This window comes from Stegodyphus dumicola, chromosome 12 (assembly GCF_044657685.1).
Source record: "Stegodyphus dumicola isolate Sdum_Otavi_A_Nest chromosome 12, ASM4465768v1".
NCBI classification, from domain to species: Eukaryota; Metazoa; Arthropoda; class Arachnida; order Araneae; family Eresidae; genus Stegodyphus; species Stegodyphus dumicola.
In genome coordinates, this window is record NC_140779.1 from 36829793 (window position 1) to 36842044 (window position 12252).

The 12252-nt window shown below is 30.7% G+C and overlaps 1 protein-coding gene across 1 annotated transcript in view; it reads left to right on the plus strand.

Moving 5' to 3' along the window:
* The first annotated feature begins 11848 nt into the window (after positions 1-11848).
* LOC118189018 (uncharacterized) overlaps positions 11849-12252 on the plus strand; it is a 46362-nt gene continuing 45958 nt past the window's right edge. Inside the window, exon 1 of the mRNA XM_035359549.2 lies at positions 11849-12149. The gene's annotated coding sequence lies outside the window, so the exon portion shown is untranslated. The remainder of the gene's footprint in view (positions 12150-12252) is intronic.

The window sequence follows — 12252 nt, forward strand, 5'->3', positions numbered from 1 at the left end:
ATAAGATTTTAAAATCACGCGCTAGAATTTTCCAGTACTTTCTCGAAATCAAAAAGAGATATTTATTTATTTAATGCACGCGCTCTTGTATTTTCAATTTTCCGGCTTAGCTTTCTTTTAATATTCGTCACGCGCTGCACTGCGCGAGAAATAAAACCATTTAATTTATAATTGAACTAACATTAGCTTTTTAAATACCAAATTCGTAACAATATTGTTGTGAGATTAACAAATCTCCCCGATGGCAAAGTATGAGTTAATTATAACTACGCAAATACAGAAAAAGAATGGAATTAGCTAAAAGTGTCATTAACTAGTCATTTAGCAAATTTATCTTTGAGATGGAAAATTGCATATCATAGAACCGTTAGTAATTTTACTGAGTTTCTTTTCCAGTTCAGTCACTTTTTTTGTTGCCACTAGATGATGAAAAGTGCTTATCTTAAAATTAAATGTGTTTGTTGCCACTAGATGATGAAAAATGTTTATCTTAAAATTAAATGTTTTTTGTTGCCACTAGATGGTGAAAAATGTTTATCTTAAAATTAAATGTTTTTTGTTGCCACAAGATAGTGAAAAATGTTTATCTTAAAATTAATAGTACTTGTATTTTTAATCTGCTTTTCAACGTGGTATGGAAATTGGTTTTTTATCTTGAAGCATTTTCTTAAAATTTTCAGATAGGATAACTGTTAATTTTCTCTAATTATTATCTTTGCTTTTATATTAGCTTTGTTTCATAATAAATGTTTTAAGCAATATAAAATATTTATATAATTTAAACACTTTTGAGGAGCTGTGCCCTTTTCTTGTCAACAGAAGGCCTATTTTGTGATGTGATTCCTCACATCAGCTTAAGAGCATTTCTCTACAAAGGGCTTACATATCGCCACTCAGCAGAAAAGTAAAAAATTACCAAATATAGTTTATTTTCTTATATCGTACTGCAGAGTGTATTTCACGGATTCTTTAACGCTGTCTAAATTTCTATGCATATTCCACACAGAAAGAGTGTCTCAAAAAACTTACTATTTCAGCAAGTCTATTCGATGCTGTTTTTAGCCTTGAATTATCAGCTTTGTTGAAACCTCTAGAATATTTCATTGTCTGATAGGCTCGAGTCACATCTGTCTAGACTCATTAAAATATTATCTCAACAATTTTAACTCGATGATCAAGCCCGAATACAAATTGATTTGGCATTTGAAATAGTAGAGTGCGTCGTTCTAGAGTTTCATTCTAATTCCTCTTGCTGTTTTTATTTATATAATATCCATGTCTCATTTTTTTTTCCTCAGTCTGATAATGACAATAAACTTTCTTACAGATATTGCAATCACTGGCATTTTCGTCTGTTTTCTTTTTCTTTTCAGTTGTGATAGTTTCATGACACGTTCTGTATAAAACCACCAACATCTGCAAAAAATTACTATATATTTGCTTTTGTATTGTAAAGATATTAGTTTATTTCGAAGCAGGAGACATGAAAAATGAGCAATCGCCAGGACTCGAACCTCAGACCTCTCGAATACGCATCAAGTGGGCTGACCATTTTACCACGAAGGCATGCTAAGATGGCAGGAGAGATACCTTATATACTCCCCCTTTTAAAGGACGGCTGAAGATTATGGGACCCAATCGCCAAATACTGGTGGTGAAGAATCATCATTCACCCCCCTTTAGTTCAGACGCTGTAGTAGTAGTAGTAGTAGTAGTAACAGTAGTAATGGAGAACATGGGCACCCTTTCTCTACCATTACGGTTAATTCGTTCTGCCCACGTCCGCTGTTCTCTAGTATTTACTAATAATTCTAAAAGGTTTACATTGCCATATATTGTGGCTGATTTACAAATAAAGTTTATACAATAATTGTATTCACATTATTAACATAACTTATTACATAAATTTTGATTGGAGAATTTTCTCTAATGAATTTCTTTCTTTTGTAATTTTTCTTTATTTTAAATAGTCTATATATTATTTCGTTATCGTGAAGTTTCTCTTTTGTTAATTGTACCATTTCGAGTAAAATGTTGTCTAAGTTTTCTTGCAAAATTCCTTTCATTTTACTGCAGTTCTTTCCTGAGTTTCTCAGTTTCAAGGTTTCTATTGTATTCCTCATATTATACCTTATATATTGTGCAAATGACTTCCAGAATAATACGTTTTATTTCGGAAGTATTTATTATTTATTCTTGTAACTTGATTTTCAAGTTTAAAATATCTTTATGACAATTTAACTACCAATGCGTCATGCCTTCATAATCGCGAAAAGTCAGTATTTATTGATTGTAATTTGAATGCATGTACATAGTATTAAATGCATGTACGTTTTAAATATAATATATATGATAGATATTTTTTGCTAGAAATTAATCACTATTTCAAATTATGAGCACTGATGTTATTTGCTTTATAATAGATTGCACTTATTATTTTACTTCTTTATTTATTATACTATTGCATCTTTTTTATAACTTGTTATATGAAATTATATTACTTGACATAAATCTATGCCCAATTTTGTTAGGATGTCCACTATTTTTGTGATTTTTTGCACTGTGTATTTTTATTTTACTAAGAATTTACCAAAAGCTTGAATATTTGTTGTTGGCATTTTAATATGAAAATCTTTAGTGAATGGGCAGTTAGTAATGTAATGTTCAGGCGTTCCCAGCTCGCCACAAGTACAGGTACTCGTGTTTGAAATACCAAACCTTTCGAAATATTCGGGGAAAGGTCCGTGTCCTGAAACAAAGCGCACTAATTGTGTGTTTGCAATTAGCCGCTGTGGGTTTACCTTGGCAAAGTGTTGATGTGTTCTTTTACCCGTTTCACCGTTATTCCAATCGTCTTGCCATTTTGATATGGCAGTTGAATAAGATGTCGTTTTAGACGAGAGGTTGGCCATGGAATATCTATAACTTCTGCATCTTGGCCTATAGTAGTCTCTCTTTAGCCAGTTGGTCCACTATTTCATTGCCGTATATTCCGACATGACCTTTTATCCATTCTAGAGTTATTTTGAATGAAACATTAAGTTGTAAATTTTTCTGAATTGCTGCAATAATAGATGAGGTAAATTTCGGACTTTTAATTGCGTAGAATGTGGAAAGGCTGTCAGATTTATTAAATATTTATGGGAATAATCCAGCGACTTAGTGAACATTAAGCGTATGCAAGAGTCTGAGTAAGAGTTTTTAATTTTTTGTACTGACAAATGATCAGAATTGTTTCTTCAGAATCCTTGGGATCTGATATCTGCAAATGAGGAAAATATTTTGAATCGCCAATTAATTAAATGATGTTACTGGAAATCGTTCAAAAAATGCTTTAATCTACACGAAGAATTTTATAATCTAATTTAAGCGTTTATAATGCCTACTTTTTAATCAAATATTTTTTTTAAATTCTGATAAAATTTATTATTACATTTTAAATTTTATTTAAAATGTAATAATAAATTTTATTTTATTTAAGTTACAATTTTATTTAAATTTAAACTTTTAGTTCTATAAATTAAGTGCAATCCATATAAATTTAGAGTGACTAAAACGTCCATTGAAAAATTTTTCCTTATAAAGTTTCAGATATTTTTATGTAAAAATATAAAGATAAATATTAAAAAAAGTATATTTTAAATTAATAATTTATCTTCAGTACATACAAATGACTGATAAATTTTATTTGAGAATTTTAAGTGACTACGAATTTCCAGTTATTCCACTTACAATCACTGCACATATATACGCAAAGTTTTTTTTTTTTTTTTTTTTTTTTTTTTTTTCAATAACGGGCACTTGCCTATAACAGCACTGGCCGCTCCTAAAGTCAGAATAGGGGGCCATTCCATGCCTTCTCCGGGATTCGAACCCGGGCCCTTCGGTACCGCAGTCAGGCTCCCCCTATATCGTCTGGGCTGCTATATACGCAAAGTAAAGGAAGGAAAAAAAAATAATTTAAGGTACATATGATAGAACACTTAATAGCTCTCTGTTAGAGAAGGTTTGTTTTCTTGGTAGACTTTCAAAGAAAAATTTCTCAAATGCCAAGTTAAAGGTCGGTTAATCTACGAAAATAATATACGTACAACTGAACGAATCTAAAAACGATCGACTACGTAATACACATAATACACGCAATACACGAAGTGCGTATGAACATGACGTAATATTAATCAAATCAGATTTAGAATAACAGTAAACACCTGTACTTTTAAGGTCTAGATGAGACAGTACTTAAGCGAATACTAGACAAATATATGTTGGCTTATTTCTTAAAAAGAAGGTAGTTTCGAAACGTTTTCTTTTCCAAACAACTATTTGAAATTCCATCGCTGTTTAATCGCAATCATAAGATTTTCCTTGTGTTGATAACGCGAATCCGTTACAGCTCGAACACCCACTGGAACGGCCACCTTGCAGTTCGGCGATTTGGCAGAGCATGGGAAAAGTCAACATACAGGTCGCGGCATGTTTTTGATTTGAGATGTCAGACAAATAGAAGGCGAGATAAGCCGAGAATCAAAGGTCGAGCAGAGGAAGTAGATAAGTCTCTAGCCATTCCGTTAAATCCTTTTTCCAATTGACTTTATCGGCCAGATGATTTAAGTCGAGGGCTGCAAGATCTGAGTCTTTTTTCCGAAGTGAGGACCACTTCAAATTTGAGATGAGGCCTGAAGTTGCTATTTGTGAGGAGCTCATGATGTAACTGAAGTGTCCTTAACTGTTCATTGAGATTGAGCCTCCTTCTGTCCAGATGCAATACTCTTCGTTAATTTTTTCCCTGTATTAGAAATAAAATACATTAACACTTTTTTTTTTTTTTTTTTTTTTTTTTAAGACTGAAATAGCTACTTAGTCCTACCTTGTAAAACTAGTCTGAAAAAAATCTTGACAAAAAAGAGAAAAGAAAAATTGACCAACTTTCTTAGACAAATATTCTAAAGCAAAGAAAAACTCCCCCCCCTCTTGTGTATTTATGTGAGTGTGTGTCTAAGATACGTAAAGAAAAAACATTATACCGAAGATCTTTATGGCTATCCACTTGCTCAATAGGGCATTAAACCCATCGTTAAAAAATTTCTTACATGTATTTGAGCCTGAACTAAAGCACAAAGCTTACTTCTCTGAAATAAATATACAGACTGCAAGACAAATTTAATTGCCTTGTTGGAATTGCCGAGCCACGGGAAACAGCAACAGATAACAATCGATCCTGATGGAATCTTTTTTGTATTATAAAGCATTTTCTCTCTCTTTTCCGCATGCCTTCGTGATGTAATTGGAAGAATACTCGACGCATATTCCAGAGATCCAGGGTTCGAGAACTGGCGAGGGCTGTGCAGATTTTTTACATCTTCGGCTTCAAAAACAATAATGACTCTACAAATGGTGCCCATATTAAAAGGGTGGCGGACGATAATTCGTCACCACCAGGATTTGGCGTTTGGGTCTCCTAATCCACAGTCGACTTTTAAAAGAGGAGTATATAAGGTATTTTCTCCCTTCTTCCGCATGCCTTCGTGGTGCAACTGGAAGCATACTCGGCGCTTATTCGAGAGGTCTAGAGTTCGAGTACCGGCGAGAGCACTGCACATATTTTTCAGGTCTACTGTTTAAAAAAAAATTAAAAAGACTTGACTCTACAGTATTAGTAAATATGTATCCGATCCCTAAATTTACTCTGCTCATTCACAAACATATTACTGTGATATCAAATGTAAAACAATATTTTAAACAGGAAAGAACATATTTTCTATGAATATCTCTAAATAAGGTTTTCGGCGCTTTAAACATTTTTAATTTCCATTTTCAGCAGATATTTTAACCTTTCCCGTGTTGTTTCTTGTGCCCAGCAGGAGCAAAGTGATAAAACCACCGACCACTGATAGTTTGATCTGGTTTTCTAATTCCAACAAAACGGCTCTCTCCATTTGATTTCTAAGGGATTTCTCTATGTGTAACACTAATATTTTGTGTTGGTTCACTACAAATGGCTTTTCACTTTTCAAATTATTGCCACCAAATATTAGAGCACTGTATTATATTTAAAGAAATCAAATAATGAAGAATCTGCATAAATGTATGCATGTTTCTCGCGCTGTGAGGAAATAAAGATACCTAGAGACATCCAGTTTTGAATAACGCAATTCTCCATTTGTATATGGGCATCTGGAAGCCCAAATTAGGAATTTGGAATTTGTTTTATTATCTATTTCATATTTTGTAAAACTTCAACGAATTTTTGATGAACAAACTTAACGATTTCAAAGCGAGCAATGGTAACATTGTACGCACGAAAAAAAAAAAAAAAAAAAAAAAAAAAAAAAAAAAAAAAAAAACATTTTTATCTTCAGCGCACGAGACTGTGTATCGGAAATTCTAAAGATACGCTCATTTTAAAATTATTTTGTGATTTTGCGGTTGAATCGAATTTTATGGTTTAAGGGCGAAGAACATGCGATATTTGATAAATAAACGTAACACTCAAAACTTTAAAAAAAAACGACCTTTTTGGCGTAATATTTTTTATTTCATATTTTCAGATATTTTTTATTTTATAAAAAATTTTATATAAAATAATTTATTTTATATAAAAATTTAAAAAATAGACATTTCATTATTTTACTTTCTCAGTAAATTCGTTTTTGAAAATAGGTAAGGAATAATATGTACTTAAAAGTTATTAGTAAATAGCATAGCTTCTGCACCTTTTGATCTGAGCTGACATTCCGCAAACTTTATCAAACCAAAACACTCGGCTGCATTATAAATAGATATTGAACCTCGAGTTCTGTTAACAGCGTCGCTAACAAAGCGGTGTTATTAGTTAATAAAAGAAATCTAATGGCAGTATTGGAGATGCCGAAACCATAGAGTAGGGAGGGAAAGTAAATCTTAGTCAGTGTTTATCTATGATAAAGAATTTCCGGTCCTTCATATGATAACTAGCACATGCTTTGAATTTTTTACTTTGGAAGCTAAAAATATCATTCAAAATTTTCATCTAGCAGATTTCTATTCTTTTCTGTAAGCTAGTTTCAGTTAAATCTGAATGAAGACAGCCTAAATTACAAGGGTGTACATGAGCATAAACCATGCGTAACAAATCACATAAATAAAATAATTATATTTCATGGAATTTTCGCTTATATTTTTGAAACCGAGCGCATTTTTTAAACACTATTTTGAATTATTTGACATGCATAATAACTTACTTACACATAACCATCATACCTAGAGAAATTTATATATTAAATAAATGAACAAACTTTCTAAGACATGTTTCTTAGTATTTAAACATATCTCTTAGGCTGAATGCAACAGAAAGTCACACATTTTCACCTATTGGAAAATTTGCTTCGTTGATGAGGATATAAATTTAAGAATACTCATAGATAATGTCTTTCACAAATACCCTTCTGTGACAGAAATATTCCCGTTACGTATTTGAAATTAAAGCAGAAATATTGTTAAGCTCCCAGAAGTTAATTGGTGTGACAAACAGAGCGCAAAAAATTATTATTCAGAAGTATATGTTCTTTTACATTTTTGTCTTTGGCAGGAAAGGAGAGATTAGTGCTGAATTAAGTGAACTTAAATTCAGCACTAAAATATTATTAATGCGTGATGAAAAAGTAAAATAAAAGCACGGTTATGAACGTTAAATTATGATTTAAATTTATTTTATTTGAGCAACAATGAAAAGCAGTTTTCTAGGAATAAATTCCATACATTCCGTTAAAATACTAGATATTGTGGATCTTAGACTTGATCCCGAAGTGCAAGAAACATACTGGACAAATTTTGTATGATATATGACTAACACGGCTTGATGTGCAAAATCGAAAATGCATGTTTCCCAAATAATAAAAAAGAAATCAAAATGTTTGGAACCATTTTCAAGAAATGTCACGCAAAATTTCGCATTTGTGAGTCATTTTTTTAACTTAACGATAGTTATTAGAATTTGTATAGAATAAAAAAAATAAGTTCTCAAAGCAAAAGTGTTACTAGAAGGGAGGCTTAAAGTTTAAAAACCTTTTTAAAATATACTGTATTTACTCGCGCATTCCTTTCCCTTTTATTATTTTTTTTCCATATAATTTCAGAACATGAAAAACTGAAAAAAAAAAAAAAAAAAAAAAAAAAAAAAAAAAAAAAAAAAACTGAAATGTTTTAGATTTTAAATTACGTCCAAAGGGGCGTTTTTTAACATTTTGTGTGTTACCTTTCTTTATTAAATATCATGTTCCTCGCACTTAAACCACAAGATCCAGTGCAACAGCAATATCGCAAAATAGTTTTAAAACGAGCATATCTTTAGAATTTCCGATACAGAGACTCACGCACTGGAGATAAAAATGTTTTTTCTGCACAACGTTGCCATTGCTCGCTTTGAAATCCTTGAGTTTGTTAATCAAAAATTCGTCAAAGTTTTAAAAAATAGGAAATCGATCATAAAACATATTTCAAATTTCAAATTTGGTCTTCCCCACATGCTCATATTCGTTGGAGGATTACGTTATTCAAAATTCGATGACTCTATGTACCGTTATTTTATGACAATGTGAGAAATATACATACATTTACGCAGATTTTCATTATTTAATTTCTTCAAATATAATGCACGACTCTAACATTTTATGGCAACAGTTTGAAAAGTGAACCGACATTTATCCGTCCGACGCAAAATGCCAAAACGAAACTAATAGTCCTTCGGGATTCAAATCCCTTTGGACTAAAAATGTGATGTGTATAGTTCTTAAAGACTGGGGAAGGAAGAACTTGTATAATTTAAATGAGCATATAAATATTTCTGCTAATTATATTATTGCTAGTTATTGCCTTCAGACCTTTTCTTTATGTTATTATTATCATTCTAGTTTTGACGGTATTATGTAATTTAACATCTGATAAGAAATCTGATGAGTCTTTGCGATTTGGGTTCGCAGAAGGCTCTCTTCTTTAAATCATCGTCCCTAATGTTTTTTCACGCTGATATCTAACCATATATGAACACCATACTATCTTATTGTAGTTTAAACACCAACTATCCAGGCATATTTTCACAGTGGGCACCAGGAAGAAAGAAAAAAGGATTGAAATTCTTTACTTTCACTTTATTTTGTACTTTTGGGAGAAAGACGATAGTCTGTTCTAACGAAATTATAAAAGTGACAAATGTTCACCATTTTTGCTTTAGAAATATCACATAAATATTACTCAATTTACTTATTTCAATTAAAATATGAATACATATGAATTTCAAATAAGGTATAATGAAAAGATAGCAATATTAAATTTATGATTTATCTTAACACAGAAGGTATATATATCATTTGCTTCGTATTCGATTATGAAAACAAATTGTTAATTATCTCTATATTGTAACTGTTAGCTAAAAATTTCCTAATCTATGATGATTTTAATGAAATTTTTTTAAACTTGTATTTTTTTAAAATTGTATTTTTAAGTTTACAGACTGATAGAAGTGAGCTGTGTACCATTTTTTAGTTTTTTATTATCAACATTAATTTCACATATTCTGATAGGTAGTGCTTTCGTATACATACTTTTTTTTTTGTAAAATTGTGTATATTTTCATCGCCTTCAAATCTTTCTTATTCTTCCTTGCCAGCTTGTATCAGGGAAAGCTTATTACTGAGAAACGATATGAAATTTGCTTTATCTTCTATGCAAAAATTGCAAACATTAATTTTTAACGATTAACAGCAATCGATTTTTAATAAAGATGAAGATTTATCTAGTTTCCCGATGACAAGAACAACTATACTTTGTCTCAGAATGGAGATTTGGAGGGTAAAATATTTTAGTGTTAGTTATTTGAAATGAACAGTTTTCATTCTATTTGGACCTAAAGCAAAATGGCTGCAAATTCAAAATTCTTTTACATTAAAAACTGTGTTTATCTTTATTGTACTAACACCCAAACTGTTAAAAAGTGAAAAAGAATTTTTTTTTTTCCTGTAAAATCACGTAATATTACTGGTTACAAATTATTTCGTTTCGAAACTATGAGAATTCTAATAGTGAATTCATCTTAAAAAATGACAAACACGCAATGAAATTTTTGCTTCTGATATACTCTGTTGTTATATGTTAATCCATTTTAGACTAATATAGCAAGATGCAAAGTACCATTTTAGATTCTTTGAATAAAATTTGTTCATATAATACAACAAGTTTTAACTGTATTTAATCGGCAATCTGTAAAACTTCTGTTTGCATTAAAAACCAGATGATTGTAGCATTAACTATTTTTTTCCCTCTTTTTTTAATGTGTGAAAAGAATGTGAAATCAACATTCCAAATATAAAATAATGCGAAATATCCTATTTGAAGCTTAAATGTTCGTTCAAAAAGAAACATTGATTGAAAATGCCCAAATTCGCTTTTACTTTTGCTGTATTTAAAATTCTTATCTCGAAATATTTCAATGATATCGATAGAATCTTTTCCATTTTTTACATAAAATACCGTTAGAAAAGTTTTTGCCTGTTTGCTCAAAATTTATAATTATTCAAGCAATTTTAGAAATTTTTTCATTTACGTAGCACTAAAATTTTTTAAAAGATGTATTTGGAAATTTTGATGTACTTTAGAAAAGGAAGGACAAATAAATTTTAAATATTGGCGCCCCCCATATGAGCAATCTTCGATAGTTACTTTGTTAGAGTAAGTTTAGTGTATGGATAGTATAAAAATGTGTGTAATATGTAGTTGATCTAGATGCATGAAAAAAAATTCTTAAAATGTTCACCCCCCCCGGAAAAAAAAAAAAAAAAAAAAAAAAAGATATTGAGCACAGGTTTTTTTTTTGCAGGCATTCACTTTCGCGATCTGAAAGGAACATCTACCATATCCTCTTCACTGAGCTGTTTTTTTGATTTGTTGCACTCTTGGAGCTGAACATCAAACTGGAATCGCCCATCGGTATACTCTGATACTAAAGCAAGCAAGGTGCTTTTTTACAGCTTTTGAACAGGTTGTATGAATCCGCGGAGTGGAAACTGAAGAAAATAGTTCGAAGATTTTAGCAATGCAACTAATCCAAACTAATAAAAAATTAATAAAATTCTGAAAAATTCCATGCTATATGCTATGAAAGACTTAAAACATTTCGAAATTGAACGGAAAGCTTTGAAATAATGAATGTTTAGAAAGGAAAATAACTATAGGATAATGCATTTCATGGTCTATATCATTTGCACATTTATCGCCATTTTGTAACTTAAAAATTGACCACTTAGTATTGCTCATTTTATATTTTGCGTTAAATATTTTACATCCTTTTACTTAAATAAATAAGATATTTGTAAAAAAATATTACTAAACAAAATAAGCGGCACGTTTAGTTAGCATATTTAGTTAAAAGTAATTATAATAATTTTGAAATTTTTGTCATGCAACGTATTCTAATTTTTCTTTTGATACCTCATTAAAGAAATAACTTTTTGAAAACTTATTAAAATTTCTGATTCATAGGATATTAAAAAGTTACAGAAACACAGCAGAATAAGTGCATCTATATATAATTATCTCTGAGTTCGGAATTTATTCTTAATCACTTAAGTTTTATTTTTATTAAATGTCATTTCGTTAAATTTGATATTCGATCAAACTTTTTCCCTATCCTTTAGTTTTAATATTAATGTTCTCTGATATACTACAAAAATTTATAAAGCAGATGCCAAGAATCACTGGAGAAATTCTTTACCTGTGAGCTCTTTGCAATTTGGCGCTAAATTCCCATCGCCAATGTTTCGCCAACACCTGCCGCTGATAAAATGGCAGCCTCAAAAGCGGTTTACTCAATGCTACTGTGGATCCGATTATCATTTCAGTGGTTGAGAAACATCCAGTGACCATCTGGGCTCTCGAATCCTGCTCATTTCGACAGAATATCGGCAACTCTGAGGTTGAAATGCGGAGCTTAAATTAATGAGTCATGATAATTTTGTCATTTGCCCAGATCCTAAGTTATTTGTGATTATTCAGAGGATTTTTCAATTTATAAATTGCATTATTTACGAAAAACTACCACAGTCCCGATTGTGAAACTGGTGTCAAGAGAGTGTTGACATTTTTTGTGAAGATTATTGATTCACTGAAACTATTTTTAGGTAAGTGTTTTGATCGTATTTGCTTTCTTAATTGTGAGTAGATTACTTCTCTCATTGCCAAAAGCAATTAAGAATTTTCTCTAGTTTTGCAAAAAACGTATTG